General features: G+C 61.9%; 1 protein-coding gene across 5 annotated transcripts in view; it reads right to left on the bottom strand.

The window, feature by feature from the left end:
* The window catches only part of AGPAT3 (1-acylglycerol-3-phosphate O-acyltransferase 3), an 85,083-nt gene that overhangs the window by 25,070 nt on the left and 39,667 nt on the right, over positions 1 to 20,346 (bottom strand). Inside the window, exon 1 of one of the 5 annotated variants that reach the window (XM_086676094.1) lies at positions 17,070 to 17,358. The exons of 2 other annotated variants lie outside the window; for them this stretch is intronic. The gene's annotated coding sequence lies outside the window, so the exon portion shown is untranslated. Of the gene's footprint in view, positions 1 to 5,083; positions 5,248 to 13,538; positions 14,382 to 17,069; positions 17,359 to 20,346 lie in introns of those variants that run through there. 2 more of the 5 variants (XM_086676091.1, XM_086676095.1) reach the window with 2 other exon arrangements.

The raw sequence follows: 20,346 nt of genomic DNA, 5'->3' as shown, positions 1-20,346 counted from the left end.
GGGCAGGCCCTGCGTCACTTTACAAGCTGAGCACACCCGCGGGCACACGGGAACCGGCCACCCCCAGAGAATAAACCAACTGGGCCAGAAATAAAGTGCAGTGACTTTTAAGGCCGAGTCATAAAAGCCCAACTCTGCCCGGCCCCCGGTCCTTACGTAGCTGGCTCTGGGGGACCTGGCCGCCCTGCCAGGAGGACACGTGAGCGGCAGGCTCTGGACGCGGAGGCTGACTGTCCAGCTCCAGCCAGACCTTCGGATGCCCGCAGCCCCACGAGCAATCCCGACCCACCCAGCCCATTGTGTCTGAAGTGCCCACCCTGAGAAGCATCTTACCGCCTCCTAGGCGTCACTGCAAACCCCCCTCCGGGCAGACAGAAGCACAGACAGGCTCAGTGCCTGGCTCAGGGTCACAGCGAGAGAAGGAGCAGGACCCAATTCCAGAGTAGGCAGTCAGGCCGGGTCCACGCTCCTCCCACGGGCAGGGGCCCTTCGGTAAAGCAGTCTCAGACACACCGGCCGGGCCTGACCACACGCTTCTTCCTTGCCCTGGAGGCAATGGCTTTGGCCAGACCTGGCGTTGCTGTCCGTCCTCCGGCACCGAGCCCGGCCCGTGGCAGGCTCTCTGCACCCCACCGCTCCAGCAGACCCGGCTCTGCCCGCACCCCCACCATCTCGGATTCGGGCCACGTGGGCCAGAATAACCAGGGTCCCCGGAAGCCAGCTCAGAGATCGGCACCTCAGCCGTCACGCTTTTTCAGGCAGATTCCTAGGTTCTGTGGCCGACCTGCTGTGTCCTTTCCATCACTAGGGCGCGAGGTAGGAGAAGCTGATGTTAAAGTCAACCTTATCGAGGTACAACTCACGACAGCTCAGACGCGCTCACTGCTGTGCGGCGGGACGGCCTGGAAAGCCACTGCCGTGGTCGAGTCTGGGAGCCTCCCCTCGCCCCTGCCCCAGCAGCACCGCTCCACGGCCGGCACCGTGAACCCGGCCTCCTTTCCCGCGGGCTCACGCGAGGAGACCCACGTGGGACACGCCTGGTGGCTCAGTGTGCACCACAGCTCCTTCCATGGCGTGGGGGCCCCGCTCCACCCCTGCACCTGCCAGCGGGCCTCGGGCTGTGAGCAGCGGGGGGGCCCCACTCCACCCCTGCACCTGTTTCACAACAGCCCCCGAGGCTGTGAAGGTAAGTAGCCAGTCCCTTGTCGCCCCCGAGGCTCTGGTCTAAAAGTCCATCGGCAGAACCCCCCCGGAGAGCTGCACCCACCCCTTGGCCCCATCGCCAGCACCACACCCTCCTGTCTGGGTCCAGCTGGCCTCCTGGCCTGCGTCCCCAGGGCTAAGTGGGGGACCTGACAAGGGCTGATCCCCGGGGCTAAGTGGGGGACCTGACAAGGGCTGATGGACGTGGCGTGGGGCTGGTAGTGGTCCTGGGGCCTCGTTCCGATGACTGCCCTTCTTTGTGAGCCTCGGCCACCACCTGTCCTGCTGCAGCCACCCTAGGTGGGTCCTAGCTGCTGTGTGCCGGGCCCTCGGGCACCAGAAAGTGAGCCTGGCCCGGGGCTCTGCTGAGGCTGGCCGTCTTCTGGCATGTTCCCCTGCTGCTGGTCAGCCGGGCTGTCAGGATCTGGCCCGGATACCCGAGAAGTGGGGTCAAAATGCACGACTTCACCTGGGGGCCAGACTCCACCCTCAGGAACGTCACCCGCTGCGGTCAGGGGTCCTCCCTCCCACCCCGCGAGAGTACCCCGTGCCGACTGTCTGCTTGGACGCTGGCGCCCCAGCCACAGGCCGCCGACACCGGCATCACAGGCCTTCGGGGACAGGCGGCAGGGGCCCCTGCAGAAGGGTGGGGGTGGGGTGACGCCCCGTTCCCACTGGGCCCACACGCTCCCAGCCTCTCCCCGGCCTCGGCCTCCCACTGGAGGGGCAGGAGCACGGCCGGGGGAGCCCTCGACTCAGGCCGCCAAGACCGCTGGCTTGTGCGCCCGACAAAACCGGCTTAACTTCTCACCAGACGAGTTTAAGTCAGTGTCTACGTTTTTAAACCCGACTTTAAATATGCGAGCGCTATGCACTCTGGCACATTGTGAAGTTCTACTTTCTAAATATGACTTCGTTCTTTTAGATGCAGCCAAGGGGGTCTAACGCCTCACTGCTCAACAGCCTCTGTCACCGCCCCTCTCAAAACGCGGGGCACCACCCTCCTCTGGGAGGCCAGGGAGCGTCCTCCCTCCCGTCTTCCCCGCTGGGTTTGCATCTCCCGTGCCGCCTCACGCGACCTCGCTGTGACGAAATACATCATGAAGTCTCTCAACGGCCTCCCGACCCAACATTCTCGAACAAGTTTACATTTCTTACGCGCAAGGCTTTAAGCCAAACAGCTCCTCCTGGATGGGTTACTTGAAGACACTCCATCCTGAACGCTTGGTCTGCGTCTCGTCTTGGCTACGGCCACAGCGCCACCGGGCGCCCCTGTGGCCACTGTTGGTGCCCGCTGGAAACTGAGGACCGGAAGGGCCCAAGCGGCTTCAAGGCCTGCAGCTCAGGACGACGGGGGCAGGGCCCGGGCCTCGGCCATAAAGCTGCTCCCCAATTTGCGCATCCAACAAAAGAAGACGAGGAAAGGCCCGGAACTCGGCCCTTCACCCGTCCGTGACCGTGACCACGGGACACCTGGGTGAGCCCCCCGTGCCCGGGCCTCAGAAGAGGCCACCTGCTTCTCAGAAGCGGCCCCTGGGGCCTGTGGCAGGCGGCCGCCCCGGCCCGTGTACCTGGTACCCCCTCACTAATGCTCATATGCCGTCACCGACAGAGCAAGGAAGCCTGGGCCTGTCTCTAAGCCCCTTCACTAGATAATAGGTCTAGATCGTTCCGGAAGCCCGCATCTGCACAACTTGATCCTGACGGCGAGGTGGCTGCCTCCTGAGTTCGCACCCCTCCTCAAGGTGGGGGTGTGGGGTGCAGTCACCCCCTCGGGGCTGGAAGGCAAGGACAGACCGCCGGCCTGTCGGGAGGGCAGTAAGCCAGGCGACTGAGCTAAACGCGGCCTCACACGGAACTCAGGGGCCGCCGGCCACCACAGACGCCGACCCAGGGCGTCTGGGGACGCCAGCCAGCCTTCCCTCCAGTGTGGCAGGAAGGACTGGGAGCCCAAACCAGACCCTCCTCCCAGCTCTAGCGCCCCGCCCCCGAAGAAGGGGGACCCCTGGTGGGTCTGACACCCTGTCCCTCCCGGTGCTTTTGCTGCTACAAGCCTGTGGTGCCCACGGCCGAGCTGTCTGTGGCTTAGGGCCACGAGGGGAAGGGAGGAAGCACCTTGCAGCACTGCGGCACCTCACCGCCATCACGTGAGGCCCCTGGATGCTCTCAGAGCCCACTGGGGCACCTCCCATTATGGGCGAACGGTGTCCCCCAAAAGACATGCTGGGGTCCTAACTGCCAGCACCTCAGAATGTGGCTGTATTTGGAGACGGGGTCTCTGAAGAGGTGATCGCGTTAAATGAGGTCACTGCGGTGGGCCGTAAAGCAACCTGCCTGGTGTCCTCGTAGGGAGAGATTCGGACACGGTCTCTCCGTGTCTGAGGAGGACCATGTGGGAAGACACACACGGCGGGGGTGACGCTGTCTACAAACAGATCCCTCCCCCACAGCCCTCACGGGGATCCAGTCCCGCCCACCCCTGGATCTCAGACAGCCAGCCTCCAGAACTGCCCGCCGAAGCTGCCCAGCCCGGGGCGCTCTGTCCTGGCCGCCCTAGTGGAGTGACACCCCTCCCACAAATACTCCGGCCTCGTCCCCAGACCCCAGGCCCCTCCCACGTCCTGCCGGGAAGCCTGGCCCCGCCTCACCGCTCAAGGGCAGAGCGCTCCGTCCCCTACACCTGCCTCAGGGCCCGTCCCCAGACGCCCAGGGCCCCTCTTTCCCGGCACTGGTCCCTGGGTCCCTCTTGTTCATGAACTAGCCAGTCAGGTGGTCTGACCTTCAGATATCCTCCCAGGCACCCCGTCCCCCGTCTTCGTGGAAACCCCCACGTTTCTGACAAAGCCTTTGCGTGGGAAAGAAACCGAGGCCGGCAGGGCGGCACCGGGCGTCTCCATCACACGGGCTCCGTGCAGGGAACCACCGCATGGGGACCGACTGCACCTCATTTACACTCAGACTCGGTGCCAGTCCCTCCGCCCACGTGCCTCGCGTGCCTCCGCCCAGGGTGTCCCCAGCACACAGCGGGGACGCGGCACGGGACCCGAACCAATACCGTCGCCCTCCGACGGCACCGGGTGCCCCTTCGGCCGTGTCTCCTGCTCTGCTCTGGCTGCCTCTCCCGGTGACCTGCTGCCCGACCCCGGGGACCAGAGGAAGGTGCAGCCGTGGGACCACCCCTCTGGGACCGCTGCCCTTCCGAGCTGTGGCCTCAGCTGGCCCTGAGTGTTCTCTGTGAGCCGACAGCGGCTGGCGATAGGAGAAGACATTCAACACGCCAGAGGGCAGCGTTTCTGATGTTCTAGATACGTGGTCTGCATTACAGACAGAAAGAGCCGCTGAGTTTCATGCGGATTTCAGTCATCTGAATTCAAAGCCCGCGATGAAGCAGAAAAGAAGAACCATTACCTTCCCTCCTTCCCTCTGTCCCGTCCCACCCGTGAAGGCCTATGCGTGAGGCACGCACAGTCCCCCGGAGGCACCACAGAAAGGCCTTGCCGGCTGGCCGCACAGAGGACACCCCAGGAGCGAGCCTGGGTGTTTGGTTTGCGCGCGGGCCGTTCTGTTGTTTCTGAGTCAGGAGACACCGAAGGACAAAACCCATGAACAGGGGAGAGTCGAGAGTGCACACTGTCTCGAATATTCTCGAGCTACCCCGAGACACGTAGACGCAACGTTAACTGCCCAAAACGCAGCCCGGAGCCAGGAGTAAGGCTCGCGCTCCCCGAGCGGCCAGCCCGGGCCACACGGGAGCAAATCCATGTCACTCACAGAGGGACCGTCTAGCCCCTTGACTGGTCCCTGACCGGCTGCTCCTCCCTCTGGCTGTCAATGTGGCAGGGGCAAGAGGGACTGGGTGGCTTCCTGGCCCACGGCCCACCTGGTGTGAGCGGGGGCGGGAGGGGCGCTGGTGGCAGACATCCTTCTGACAATGACACGGAGGGGCAGGCACCGGCCGGCGGCCCGGGAGGCACCACCTCAGAGGGTGACCCTGCGCCCATCGATGACATCACGAATGAGAGCACAATGGCCACTGTTGTCCACGCTGACCTGACCACGACGCCGAGAGAAAGGCTGTATCCTAGCATCGTGTTACTGACAAGGCCAGGAAGCGGAAAGGGTATTTTTATGAGGCCAACTAAAATTGTAGATCAGACAAACACGATCCTATTTCTGAGTCTTTAAGGCACTACCTTTCGTTCTTGGGTAAATTCACTGGCAGGGACCATCTTATCCTTCTACGGGCCAAGAAGTAGGACACGTTTCTTTGCTAACAATCGTCTGTCGCCTCGTCAGATTCCCAGAACCACCGAGAAACCGAAAAGTCTAGGAGGAGGAACAAAATCATCCCTGTCTGCAAATGACAGGTTTGTATCCCGCAGACCCCAGAGAATCCACTGTGACCAAAGTGCCACTATAAACAACAGATGACAGAGTGCCGAATGCAGTTAGCACAATGTACAGAGATCGACATTCTCAGAACGTTCAGTAACTCGCTCTGACTGAAGTCATCAGAAGGGACCAAGACAGCAGAGAAGTTTAGTCATTTCTACCCAACAGCCCCAGGACACTGGCCTCAGGTGGTCATCCGAGACCATAGAGCAACCTCGGAAGCCATGCACGGAAGATGGGGAGCTCCCGGCCACTGGTGGCTCTGCCCCCACCCCCTGATCATCTGGGGCCCCGGCCGCTGGCGGCTCCCGGGTCGCTCCACTGTCTTTCTAGCAGCAGAAACAGAAAACCTGCACGTCCAGGACCAGGGGTTTCTCCTAAAGCAAGTGGGGAACAGGCTCACAGTCCAAGCACTTAAGGCAGGAAGATAAGCCCGGGGACCGCCGTCCAGTGGGCACGCCTGCACGCGGACACGCAGATGCAGGAGGCACACGGTAGACAAGACCCCACGTGTGTCTGCAACGAAACGATCTGACGGCAGAGCCCGCACAAGGACACGGCAGAACATCCTGAAAGACAATAAGCAGGCCTAGCAAAGGGAACAACACTGCCCTCCCTGTGCCCCGCCCCTGGCAAGGCAGGCGTCAGGACGTGGGGTCCCCTCTCCGGCGCTGGGGCCCCGCTGGCTTCAGGGCTCTGCACACGGAGAACACAAGGTCCTTCAACCCCAGCTCGGCCCTCAGGGCCTTGCCGCCTCCCCCGTGCCCCGCGCCACCGGGCGGGGGTCCCGGGGCGGCCTGTGGGGGGCGGGCCCCGCGGAGCACGGGGGACCCACAGCCCCAGGCGGGTGCCAGCCCACTGCAGCCACACTGACGCCCCTTCCTGCTGGGCCCGGCCTGGGCTGCTGACCCGCAGAAGCCGGTGGTGGCCACAAGTGCCACACTGTGAGGGCGTGGGTGAGATGGTGATACGCGATTGACACGCAAACCGTTCTAAGTTACAGATGCACTTGAATCCTAATTAAAACACCAACCGGTCCCTCAGCTTCACTGGGAACTAGACAGGTGGGTGCTACAGCTCGTGTGGAGAACCAAACAAGAAAGAGAAGCCGAGAAGACCGCGCACAGGACCAGGGAACGGCCCACGAGATGTCACAACTACGACAAAGCCTCGAGCGAGCCCCGGCCCGCGCGGACAGACAAGCAGACCAGTGAGCTGGACCGGAGCTGACGGCCCGCGGGCCCTCGCGCCCGAGCAGGTGCACCCCTGCTGGACACGCCGAGTGGGGCTACTGGCTTAGCAAACACCACGCCTCGCACACGTGTCGACTTTCTGCTGTATTTGTATTGAGGCACGTGTGTATTTCTACTGTGTTTAAAATTTCTTATTTTTTTACATTTATTTATTTTTGATAGGCAGAGACAGAGCGCAAGTAGGGGAGGGGCAGAGAGAGAGAGAGAGAGGGAGACACAGAATCCCAAGCAGGCTCCAGGCTCTGAGCTGTCAGCACAGAGCCCGACATGGGGCTCGAAGCCACGAACCGCGAGATCATGACCTGAGCCGAAGTCGGACGCTCAACCAACTGAGCCACCCAGGCGCCCCTCTACTGTGTTTAATACGTTACAATAAATAGAATACAAAATTAACTTAAAACCATTACGGGAATCAGGAGGCTCTTTTAGCATCACATATCTCCTCAACCAGCGGGTGAAAAGAGGCGATTAAACAACAGGCCAACCTCCCCTCCGGGCCCACGAGTCCCGTGCAGCCACCGTGGGCTCCCTCCCGCCACACCGCTCCTGGTGAGAATCGAATCCCAAGATGGGATCTAAGGCCCCAGATATAAGCCATAAAGGAACCCCATCCCCTCTTGGAGTGACTGGTGTGGGCCATGAGGCCCAGTTCCAGGCAGGGGGACACGGGGGGGACAGGGGAGACGTCCATAGGTACTTGCAAGAAGGCGTCTGTTTTAGGACAAGAGACAAATCCCTCTGGGACGCCCTCTGCCCTTCTGCCCCGAGTGAGGAAGGGTGGCTCAAGGTCAGCATGAAGCAACACGTATGAGGCCTAAAGGCCCAGAGTGTGGAAGACGCAGGTCCTCCGAGGCCGAGACCTCGCAGGCAGAGAGGACGAGTCGCGTGCATTTAAGCCACCGTTTCTGGGACGCCAGCACGCGGGTCTGGGTGTCATACCCAGGCGCTCCATCAAAGCCTGCTGAATGCATGATGCGTGTTTACCGCACGTGCACCGTGACAAGCGTCACCCAGTCCCCAGGAGCATCCAGGCCGGAACCCTTGGGTCAAGAGCGGCGGAGCGCCACAGATGTCGCCCAGAACCTCATGCTTCGGCACACTCCGAAATGTGGCCACTTTACAAATTTCACAGAATTTCGACCCTGGGACCAAGAGAAGTCAGCTTGGACTCCGCGATCCTCTGACTTTTCCGTGGGCCCTGCCCTTCCCCGCGCAGCCCTGGCTGGAACGAAGTACGTTGTCAGTAAGGATGTGCCGACTCCAGGGTTTTCCCCTTCTCACCGCTCCCCAATCCCTGCTGGCCCCTTTGTAAGTAGCTCCTGTAGTAAAGCCTCCTCCCTCTGAATGCCATTTCCCCTCCATCAGGACCAGAGAGACACAAAGAATGAAGACGGAAATCACGGCAGTCCTGAGATCGACCAGGTTTCAGAAAATGGAACTTCTGCTGATCCTTTGTGAAAAGATTACTTGAGGGTGTAGTCCAGCGAAACAGGAAGGAAGGAGAAAGACATGGGATTTAAGACCAAGAACTCACCCCGTTACGCAATGGAAGGAAATGCCGGGATAAACACCCGTAGGTGGCCCGGAAAGAAACTGCTCCAAACTAGAACCCGAGATCGTTCAAGAACAAAGAATTTGTTCCACAAAGAATACGATGAAGGAGCTAGAAGATTTTGGGATTGAAGGAGAAATAGGTTTCTTTTCTTAAAAATAAAAACGAAGCAATTAACATTTTCAAGTAACAAAAAAAAAAAAAAAAAAACCCTGCCAGGAAACTGTGGTGCAGACAGAGATCGCACTAACACGGGGCGTGGGTTTCTACGGTTGGCTTCACGAGCGACTTCCTCCTCCAAGCAGCACAGACTTAATGGCGGGATTCTCGTGCCTTCTCTGTGGCATCGGCAGGAGCTAATTCATTAAAAGTTTTATTGTGAATGCTGTTTCTGGACTTTCAATATTTGAAATCGACCTACAAAAGAAGCGTGGAGAACTCCATTATAACGACCGCAGATACGAATGTCGTGAACCCAAGTTGTTTTACACAGAGCTGGTCAGGAGGGCTTTGCTCCAGTTGATTCAACACAAAGTGAAAGTTCAAGTATACTGAAGTATTAAGGGAAGAGCAAAATAACTAAAAATAATACTAACCCAGCAAACTCGGGGGCGGTGAGGAGTGACAGGCGTCTGTCACACTCGCAGAGAAGCAGAAGTCTAGAGCCGCCGCCTGGCACGCGGTGGACGGACACTCGGTGAATATCGGCGAGAGAACTGGGTGGGTTAGTAAGTCACGGAACGGAGCATCAGCAAACGGTCGGGAGTCAGTGGCCGGACAGCTTTGGAGCCACGACCCTGAGAACCAGAGTGAGGAAGGGACGGGTGGGAGCTCACTTTCCTTTAAACCGGGCAGGCTGCCAACTCAGAGAAATGCAAATATAAAGCGATTTAAGGTCTGGGTTAATGCTGATCGCGAAATATGGCACCTTTAAAGGTGAAAAGAGTCCTCGTGTAATTCGGTCAAGGGAAAATGACCTGCAGGTCTCAGCTCAGCGGACACGTTGGAGGGGCCCCCACGCCCACTGTGGGTTTCTCCACCGAGGAACGGGGGCAGGTGTACACTGGGCCCAGGGCTCGGCCAACGGTTCTTGTCCCGTGTCTGTGGCCTCAGCGCGTGACGTGATCGTTCTGAATTTCAGTTTCTGACTTGAAAGTGAGGGTAAGAGGACCTTTACTACCAGAACCACGGGCTGGCTCCAAGGATGAAATAAGGGCACGTAGGAGTGTCCCTGAAAACTCGTCAGGGTTTCATAAACACACCGGGTTCTGAAAGAGCCTTCGTAAAAGTTCTGCTTTCCGTACCAGTGACGGATATTTAAATCATCGCGAGCATTGGTAAAACTCCGTAACTGAGACACTGACGCCAGGAACCGACCCGCTACGAGAGGGCCTCACGGTCACATTCGTTGGGGAAACTGCACGGCGCACCCCACGCTGAGGAGGCCTGATGCACACCCAGGAGAGCCACGCCGAAGCCGCGGTCTGACCCGACGCTCTGTCAGTGAGCCTCTGAAGCTTCTGTGATTCGGACCCGCTTTCCCTCAGGCAGCCGACATCAGTGTGACTTTAATTCTTTCTAAATTCGTTCTTTTTTAAGTTTATTTATTTTGAGAGCAACAAAGACAGTGTGAGTGGGGAAGGGCAGAGAGAGAGGGGGAGAGGGAGAGAGAATCCCAAGCAGGCTCCACACTGTCAGGGCAGAGCCCGACGTGGGGCCTGAACCCACGAACTGGGAGATCATGACCTGAGCCGAAATCAAGAATCAGACACTTAACCGACTGAGCCACCCAGGTGCCCCTAATTCTTTTTTTTTTTAAGGTTTATTTATTTATTTTGAGAGGGGGGGCAGGAGGGAAGAGAGAGAGAAAGAGAGAGAGAAAGAGAGAGAGAGGGAGAGAGAAAATCCCAAGCAAGCTCCAAGCTGTCATCGAGTCAGAGCTCGATGTGGGGCTCGATCTCATGAACCGTGAGATCATGACCTGAGCTGAGGTCAAGAGTCAGATGCTCGACTGACCACCCGGGCACCCCGAGGTTTTGATTCTTTACACACACACACACCTTGAAGGCCATGGTAGAAATCTCTATCGGACATGGTTGTAAGTCACTAACTTTTAAAACTAGCTACTGTTGTAACTTCAAGTAAGGGCTTTGGTGCCAGTTTGTCTTTCCAGAAAGAGCCCAGAGAACCCAGAGCCATACTTTGGCTGTGATAACGGGGAAACTTATCAACAAAGCAGCGTGGGGGAACCGCTGACCGGGGCGCTGCCTACGCCGACGACGAGCTTGCAGGGATGGGACCTGCGGGGGTGTGCGGGCAGCGCTGGAAGTGAGGGCGCCCCAGGCCTCCCCTAAACGTCTCTGTCCCTCGTAAAGATGTAAAGCATCCTTCCCCTGTGCAGCTGGTTCTTCGCGGCAGGAATCTGCGCTCCTTAAAATGAGGAAGATCCCTAAACCAACATACGAAATGCCACTTAGGCCAGTGAACTTGTTAAATATTTGAGATACAGAGGAAGGGCGGCCCAGCTCTTCCTAAGGTCTCCTCAGAGGGCACGAGGTCAGCCACGGCCCCCAGGTCATGCCGGGTGACGGGCGGGGAGGCGGGGCTCCGGCCTGATGTCATTCAACAATTTAAAGAAGCACAGACGAGGTCCGTGTGCGTTTCACGGTGAGCGTGACGTCTGAAAGGGGGTACGTGCCGGCGACGTTGCCGAAGAGAAGTAACGGTGGGCGACCAGAGGCGGTGAGCGTGCGCTTGGGGGAACCCACGCCTCCCTATGTCTGTCTCACAGGTGGGTCCTGGGGGTCTTACACCCAGAAGCGAAGCCAGGCTCCCTGGCTGCTGTGCCCCGACGTCACTCTGCTGACAGACCTGCAGGGGGGAGGAGGGGGGCCGCTTCCGAAAGCGGCGCTCCAGCACAGGGCCGGGGCCACGCTCTGGCCGCGTCCGGCCTCTTGCTAGCGATGGGCTCACCTCCGGGCACGTGGAGAAGCCCACCATGGAGGCAGCTGTCGCCGGCAAGAGGGCGGCGGACGAGAAGGTGTCTCTCCTGGATGCCGTGACGCCTGCAGAGGGCAGCCGGGCCACACGGCAGAGCCTCGGAAGGAAGTGGGTCTCTGATGGCATCTTGGAGCCCAGGGTTCTACTCCCTGCAGCTCAAAACTCCCCCCTGGAGACCCTGAGCTTCTCCTGGAAGTGCTCACAAATTCGCACGGCCGGAGGCATCTTGACCAGAACAGAGCACTCCTCTCCAGCACCTTCCGGGGAGGGGCTCCGCCTCGGCGCCGGTCGCAGCGCCCCAGAAGCCCAGGCTGGCTGAGCGCACGCCAGTCTGGGTGGGACTGCGGGCCCGGGGAGACTGGCGGCCGACAAGGCAGCACCTAAGCCCAGCACAAACTGGGGAGGAGACCGTTCCGTAGACCCAGGGCAAGACAACCTCCATGTTCTCTCCCAGTTCTGAGTGTGGGGGACAAGGGCGGGGACGGGGGCGGGGGGACGGGGGCACAGCTGGGGCTGCTCGACTCTGCCAGCCGGATCACAAGAAGCTGCAAAAACATTCTTCCATCTGGGTTTCTGTCCACGTGTGGATGGAGCGACGACTGAGTGAGTGGCTGGGTCAAGCGTCAGGACCGAGGGGACCCGGGGAGCCCATGCCCTCGCCAGCACACCGCAGCTGGCCAGCCTTCAGAGCCACACGAGCTGCCTCTCCTCTCCTGGCCTCCACACGCCATCGATTACCAGGACAGGGGTGGGGGGGAGGGGGGCACCTTTGCTGCGACACGCCCCTGGGCTGGTGGACCCCTCCCCTGGCCGAGAGCATCTGGAAGTTTATCATGAAAGTAAGTGACCACTCGTCCCCTGGGGGCCCCAGCGGGGTCTGGGGAACCACCTGGCCAAGACCCGGAGCTCCTTCAATAGGGGACAAAAGTCCTTCCTTCCCTCACCTGGGCCAATTCTTCCCCTGACTCACCCGTTACCTTTCTGTGGTCCCGTGTAACTCTTTGTAAGATCTAAAATGCAAATAACTCCCGGGCATAAATTCATTCTGCACGGTAAGTGATACAGAGTTGCGGAGGAAGGGGCTCCCAGCTCCCAGTTCCCAGCGGACAGGAAAGGGCCTTCGTGTCCTGGACGGCAGGGCAGGGGCCGCGCAGGCACGGAGCCCCCGAACACACCGTGTGCAGCGCCCTCCGCATCGTCAGAACAGAAGTGATAATCGGATCAACAGAAGGGAAAGCCTCGGGCAAACAGAATTCCCAGCCAGACCGTGTGCTGAAGAAAACAAAACTAATCTGGGCCAGAACCTTCACAAGAGCCAACGTCTCAATGTCTCTTCACCGGAAATTACCCCATTTTCTGGCCCTAAAAAATGAAGTCAGCCACAGACCTGGGGTTTTGGGTCTCCCCACAGCCACCTTGACCACATCCAGCACCGGGCGGGGGCCGGCTCCACCCGATGGCTGCCATCCCCGTGCCCCGGCTACAGACGGTCACGTGCAGACAGGGCACGCGGTCTCCCATTCTACGGATGGAAACAGGTGGCCTGGAGCACACGCGCCCCATTCACCATCGCGGCCTGGTGTGGGGTCGGGCTGGACCCGAGTCTCGGGAACCCCAGGCCGGTGGGGTCAGCACCACCTCTCAGACTCCCCACCTCCCAGCGAGAACCAGTATGCGCACGGGTCACGACAGCCAGAAACGGTTGCGAGTGACTCACCACAAAGCAGCTCAGCCTGCCAGGGTACAGCGGGGTGGCCTCTCCGTGATGGAAACTACCACTTTCTACTTCATCGACGGACCACCCCGTGAGCCCCCCGCGCCCCCCGCGGGGTAAGAGGTCGGGGAGCACCAGGAAGCTGACGGAGCTGCTCCTGGCGCCAGGCTCCCGGCCCCAGAACCTTCTCCGGGAACGTCCCAGAACGTTCCAGAGACACGTTCGCGGCGGGGCGAGGTGGGATCTCCCTGGGCCGAGCCCCGACACAACCGGCAGGACTGCCACTGACTTCCCTGCCGACCACGAGGGCCCCTTCCCAAGCGGGAAGTTTGTGGCACACGGAGAACAGGAGGGGAAGCGGAAGAAAAGCGAGGCCTGGGGCCCCTGCGCAGGGACGGCCCAGAGCCCGCCAGGCCGTACTCACCAGTAGAAGTAATAGGCCAGGGCCACGGCGACCAGGGCCGTGCACACGCCCGAGAAAAGGCAGGCGGAGTAGCTGGACAGCATCTTCGGACCCCTGGAAGCCTGTGCCCGTGAAAGTCCGACAGAAGGAGACCAGCGGCCTGAGCAGCGTCAGCCCCTGGCCGGCGGATAAGGAAGAGGGATTACGTCCAGACTATGGCGCCCGTGTCCAACGGGCCGGGGCCACCAGGACCATCTGCTCAGCCCCAAGGGGAACACACACTTCCAGGCGCCGCCTTCCCCCCGCCCCAGGCCCCTGCAGGCCTCACAGAGCAGCCCAGACGAAAACAGGACTCCCTAAATGCCAGCCTCCCCCCACCTGCTGCAGGGGCCCGCGGGGCCACTAATCCAATAAGCAGCTTTGCCGGGAGCCACCGGGAGCTGCTGGTGTCACGGGGCTGGGCCGGGACGCAGGTCAGCGGCCCACAAGCACACACCATCTCTCCCCCACCTCTCCGAAGCCACAATGGCACGACCCCAACACAGCGCGGCCTGGGGCGGGGCCGTGGGGTCAGCTAGTGATGGGGAGCCCGTGCTTGGGCCACCAGGTGATGGACAGACGTCCTGTACTCGGGGCCGGGTCCCAGCCCACAGCTACCGACAGAGGAGGGTTCCTGGGGGGGAAGCCACACGTCTTACTCTTGGGGAGTCTGTGCTGGAGGAACTGAGGGAAGGTGGGGGTGTGTGTGCACCTCTCCCCCGTCTCCCTGAGACTTGGGATCTGTGACGGGGCTGAGGCGAGATCAGGTGGCCCAAGGACAGAAGCGTCGCCCCACAAAACCCGCTCCCAGTGAAGAAGGCCTCAGCAGACACCTGAGGAAGCGGGGTGGGGGTGGGGTGGGGGGTATTTGATCATGAGGACGTCTTGAGGATTCTTCTGGCCGGGGAACCTTCCTCGGGGCTAGGGCGCGGTCCCAGGGGGAAGTGAAGTCACTACACGGGAGACTGGGCCAGCGCTCCCACCCTGCACCTCCCCCGCCCCCCCACCCCCACCCCGGGCACCACAGTGAGTCTGCAGCACAGGAACTCCTGTGGGACCCTGAGGCGGCAGGTTCTGGGGCTTCTGGACGGGTCACTGCAAGGCTCCTTCTAGAAGCATCTGTCATCTAGCTTCTGGCCTGACACGTCTCAGGAGAGAAGGCGGGTCACTACCCTGCACTCCGTCCACTGGAAGGGGCTTCAGAGGATTGTCCTGAGCACCGTCTTGCTGGCTAAGGCTTTTCCAAGTCCTTAATCCCGGGTGCTGGCGGCCTTGGCGGACTGGCTCTAACGTAGCCGTGCCCGTCCTCCCGGGACGGCGGGGCCCTGGAGGTGCCGCTCCCTGCCAGGCGCCCGGACCGCCGCCTCTCCAACGGGTCACGAAAAGAAAGCCCTCCCCTCCCAGAGTGCCGTTCAGGACGTGCGTCCACAGAACCAGCCTGTGGGGGACCTCGGTGTGTGACGCGTGAGGACACGGGCCTGGGGGGCCGTGAGGCCCACCCCCCAGCCAAGGTCTCCGTGCAGGGCGGCAGGTGGCCCTGACTCGTCCCGTGAGGACCTTGTGAGGCCGGATGGGCCCCGTCCTCCTTGGGAAAGGCTTCCATGGGCGCTCTGGCCTGACCTCCGGGGCGTGGCCGCGATGACTCGTCTTGAGTGGAAAGTGGGTCACAGACCCCTCCCGGCTGCCACCGCAGCCCCCCAGACACACCTCCCAAACTCCAGCCCCTGAGACCGGGGGCCGCGCCGTCCAGGCCCCGGAGCTGCCCCCTAGCCCCCCTCCCCGCACCCTCTCCCCACCCTCACCCCCGCCACCGCCCTCCCTCGAGGCTCTCGTTCTCCACACCTCCTCCTTAGGTTGAGGAGAACAAAGCTAATTTGAACGTATCGCACAAGAAAGCGTCACGGGAATGTAGTCTCCGGATTATTTCCCTGCGCCTGAACATTAGTGATTTCCGCCAAAAGGGTGAAAGAGCGTGTGTTGGCAGGAGTTCTTGGCGCTGAGAGCAGCCACGGGAAAAGTATCCTTTGAAACTCTGTAACACTTCCTCAGAGGAAACAGTTTCTCCCCGTGCAGTCAGTCGGCACACTCCAGTCCCCCTGCTTGACTGGTGGTGACCACACCCTTGGGACGGGGCCACGCGCAACGGCAAGCATGTTGTGATTGTTATCGTGTGGTCCCAGAGCAGGTTCTCTGCTACCCCCGCTGACCCTGGGGCCATCAGGGGCCCAGTGAGGAGGGGGCCGGACAGCCGGAGGGGCCCCGTGGAGCCCCGGGCGACAGCCAGACGCTCCTCCGTCCGGTACCTGCTGGGCTCCGGCAAATGAGGAGCCCACCAACCGCAGCCCAGACAGAAAGGAGATCAGAGAGCCGACCACCAGAAAGTTCGCCAAGCGCGGCCACAGGGAGGGCAAGTGGCGGGCAAGCCGGGGCGCACCGAGGGCAGTGCCTCCCTCCATCCTCCGGGACGGACCCACGATCCCCCCCATCCCTGCAGGGGAGGGGCGGGGGGGTTGCGGCACAGCCAGCCCTGGGCTCCCCGCTCCCCGTCAGCCTCCCCGTCCTGTTCTCTGTGCTCGCCGCCAGCAGAGCTCTGGCCGTCCCCGGCCCACCCTGACCCCACACAGAAACCGGGGGAGGCCCTGCCACCAGCTCCTGCAGTCCTGGCCCTCAGGGGGGACCCCACGTGGAACCTGCCGGAATCGGGTGCTTGCTAACAGTGTCGTGTGAGAGAGGCCACACGGGCCACGCCCAGACACACTGGTGAGGGGCCACGGGGGGCCCTGCCCACGTGCATGAAGCCACACCCACACACACGCCGAGGCCACGCCAAGCGACAGATGCCACCGCAGACCAACCATGCGGCGATCCCGGCGGCTCTGCCCTCGGCACGACCGCAGCTCTGAGTCCCTCTGCCCCAAATCACCAAAGAGCTGGCAGCCTGGGGTCCGAAACGCGGCCCTCTGAGCGCCCCGCTGCCCCCAGCGTGGCCAGTTCCACCCCAGGCCCCCAGGAGTGAATCCGGCCGCTCCCAGGGGCGGGACGGCACATCCTGGCGCTTGTCCTGACGTGTCCACGCCTCGACGCGAGCTAAATCACGGCTGATCACTATTTCCCACGCGTCACCAAAGACACTGCTGATCCTCAGGCCGTGCTGCCTCCACACCCAGTAGAGCAGCCACAATGTGCAGCTTCCGGAAGGAAAGATGCTGGGGACCAAGCACTGTGCTGCGGGCCCTGCCTCACAGACACACTGGCCCCGGCAGTGAGACTCCCCCCCCACCCCACACACACACCGTCGTCCGCGTGTTAGGTTAACGAGGTGCTCGGGGAATGCACCACCTCACCGGCCTGTCTTCCAGATCTCCCTCGGCCTCAGACCCGGGAAGAAGCCTCTGGATGCCAGCTACACAGCACTCTAGAGAAACAGGGAGAGAAGCCGCCAGAGGCCCTCACTTAAGACTCCCCACAAGGCCTCACCGGGCCCCCTCCTGCTGGCAGAGTCGCGACCCCGACCTCGTTCTCATGCCCGGAGCGTCGTCCTTCCCGCTGACCGCTTGGGCACGGGCTCCCGCCGCTTTCCGCAGCCCTTCTTCGGAAAGGCTCTGAGTTCCTTGAGCTTTCTCTGTTGGTCCCGGCACGACGCAGGAGGAGGCCGCGCTGTGGCCCCAGCACCAGCCAGCCAAGTGCCCTCCAGTCCCTCGCAGGACACGACCGACGGATGCCAGCTGCTCCACAGGGACCTGGCCGCGGGCGCCTAGGGGAGGCCGGCGGGGCCGTGTTCAACCTGGTCTGCCTCCCGCAGCTTTAAATACACGAACAAGTCGGGGGCGGGGTGTGGGGAGCAAACATCAAGGCCCACTCGTGACAAGCCTCTTTGCTTCGACTCACCCTGGGGTCAAGGAGCCGGCGGTGGCGCTTCCAGGAGTGAGGCTGGTGCTCCCCGGGAGGCTGACAGTGTCCTTCCAATCCACACCGGGACGCGTGGGGAGCACGGGTTACCATGCAAACCAAACACGGGTAAACAGCCTGAGGTGTGCACACAGGGAAGCCAGCGGCCAAATCTCAAGTGCTTTGAAGCACATTCGGGAACTCTTGTGCCGGACGCTGTGCAGCTTGTGGTCACCGCGCGGTGTGGACACAGGCGGGTCAGGGTGAACACGCACGGGGACGTCCGGCAGCAGGTGTCCTGGGGCAGCGCCTCACTCTTGGGGAGCGCCTCGCTTGTGAAGGGCGGGCCTGGAGGGGACCAGCCGGTCTGAGACACGGGGGTCGCCCTGCTCAGCCTCCCGGGGACACGTGACCCGGCTCGCTGGCCCTGGGCCACCTCGGGCACCGGGCATCAGGAGAACGAGAGTGCACTCATCTTTTCAAGACTGCACTTGGGACCGGTTGCCAAGCTGTGCTCATAACTGCAGACTCTGAGATGCAGCTACAGGCCAGGGGCGGGTGACGGGCGGAGAGATGTGCACACGGCACTGAGGCACCTGCCGGGACAAGGGGTCCGGTCACCAAGCACCGACACCCCGGCTGGCACAAGGGAGCGGCTGGCCCGGCGTCCCCTCCGCACACCGCGGACACGGGCGTCAGCGCACAGAACCGGGAAGCGCCCCCGCGGGGAGTGCCCGGGGGCTCCGTCTGTGTGCCCGACGTGCCAGCTTGGTCTCTCTGACACGCGGCGAGCACAGGAGCCGGTTTGCAGAGCCCCGCTGTTCCAGGCGATGGTGGCAGTAAGGACAGGGCTGCATCGAAGGCGCCCATTGTTCCCAGGGGTAGAATAGCCGTTGGGGGCGTGGGGTGGGGGGAGGCTCAAAGGGGACGAGAGAAGCTGGGCTGGACCCCGGCCTCCTACCTCTCTAAGCCAGCCGGGGGCTGGACGGTGTGGGGCAGGCCGAGGGCCCAGGGGGAAGGGCCCCAGGCTGCTCTGCTGGGTGCCAGGAAGGCTGGTCTCCTGAGCTGGCTCCTGGGTGTCCTTCCCGTTTCCCCACACGTATTCCAGAGAGGTGTGCTTTCCTGCTGTCCCATGTCCCTCTCAGGAGCACGGAGCCGGGGGAGAGGGGGGGGGGAGGTGGCTGGAGCACCCGCGAGCACCCAGGTCTGAGCCCCCGACCCTCCCTGCCCCTCCCTGCAGAGGACTTGACTCTCTCCTCGGGGAAACTGCCACGCCCAGCTGCCCAGAGCAGGAGCCCGAGTTCCGGAACTGCAGTCGAGATGCTCTAACGCCAGCTGGAGCTCACAGTCCCGTGCAGGGGGCCAGCTGTCTATAACTGTCACCGTCACGGGGCATCCCGATGCCCCCGTGTCCGTCTGCTCGTTCAGTCTTCGTGGCACCCTCAGGAGGTGAGCTCTCATGAGAGTCATGTCACAGATGAGGAAACTGAGGTACAGAAACGCTAAGCAACCTGCCCAGAGTCACGTGGCGAGCACGTAGCAGAATCAGGATTCTAACGCAGGCCAAGTACCCGTCAAAGCACCGCTTCCACGAGCAGGAAGTGTGTCGTCAACGACCGAGACGCCAAGCCAACCGGAAACGCCCGTTCTCCCATCGCACCCACCGAAAGGCCGGTCTCCCCCACGGCTGAGAACACGGGCTCGAGGCAGGAGCGGCGCCTGCCACGGCTCACGACGAGGGCAGTGGAGGGCCCCGCAGGGAGACCGGCCGCGGGAGGGGCGCTCCCTGGAGGGATTCTACAGCCAAGCCTGCAAATAAGACGTGTGAAGTCACAACACCCCCGCTCTGGAGCCCTAACGAGATTCTGTAAGTTGGCGGGGAGTAGGACATTCTTGCTGTAAAATGTGAAACCAGGCAGAGGCAGGGCGTGAAAGGGAGGTCAGCCTTCGTCCCACGCCAGGCCCGGGGCCGACGGCTGGTCTTCTGATGTCTGTACTTTCCCAACTCTGGCTCACACTTGACACAGTGGCCCCACCCCGGTTTTCCCGCCCGGCGCCACCTGCTAGGGACTGAGGGTTTGCGCCCCGGCAAGCGCACGGGCTGGAACCTGACCACCGAGGTGACGGCACAGGGAGGTGGGGCCTTCGGGCCTCGTGATCAGGTCACGAGAGGGGAGCCCCCGTGGTGGGGTCAGCGCCCTTCTCAAAGAGACCCCAAGAGCTCCCCTGCCCCTCCCCCACACGAAGATACAGAGAAGCTGCCGGCTGTGAAGCAGGAAGGGGCCTCCCCAGACACGGAACCTGCCGGCACCTTGATCTCGGACTCCTCGCTTTCAGAAGCGTGAGAAACTAACGTCTGTGGCTCACAAGCCACCTGGGCCGCGGGATTCTATTCAAGCGGCCTCCAGCGGAAGGTACCACCGGCTGTGAGGCAGGTGACGGCAGGGACGATGGTGTGACAGCCGGCACGAGGCAGGGACTCACGGCTGCCCAGGTCCCCAGCTGCAGGGGTTCTCAGAGACCCCGCTGAGCACCCCACCTCCCGCAGCCCCCGCAAGTGCCCCTGTGGCCCTTCCCTGTTCCAGCTGCCCGGGCCTCGGATGTCGGGTTGCAGCAGAGAACCGGGGAAAGAGGTCACGTTTGTTCTGGAAAATGAGCTGACTTTTGTAAGTCTTACGAGCGACGGTATCTTCAAAAGAGATCATTCCCACGGCCCTGCCTGGTCTGCCGAGCCCGGCAGCACCCGGCACCTTGTCCTCGTGCCACGCGTCTGGACCGACACAAACCGTGCCCACAAACCCCGTTGGACCCGAACAGACCAGCTGTGAGCACGGAGACTGGCAGTCTCGCCCGACGCCACGCTCGACCGCGGCCACCCCTCCTGTGCCACCCTTGGGCTCTT

This window comes from Puma concolor, chromosome C2 (assembly GCF_028749965.1).
Source record: "Puma concolor isolate L17-30 chromosome C2, mPumCon1.1.hap2, whole genome shotgun sequence".
Taxonomy (NCBI): domain Eukaryota; kingdom Metazoa; phylum Chordata; class Mammalia; order Carnivora; family Felidae; genus Puma; species Puma concolor.
The sequence above is the reverse complement of the archived record's forward strand: the minus strand, read 5'-3'. Positions and strand labels throughout refer to the sequence as shown.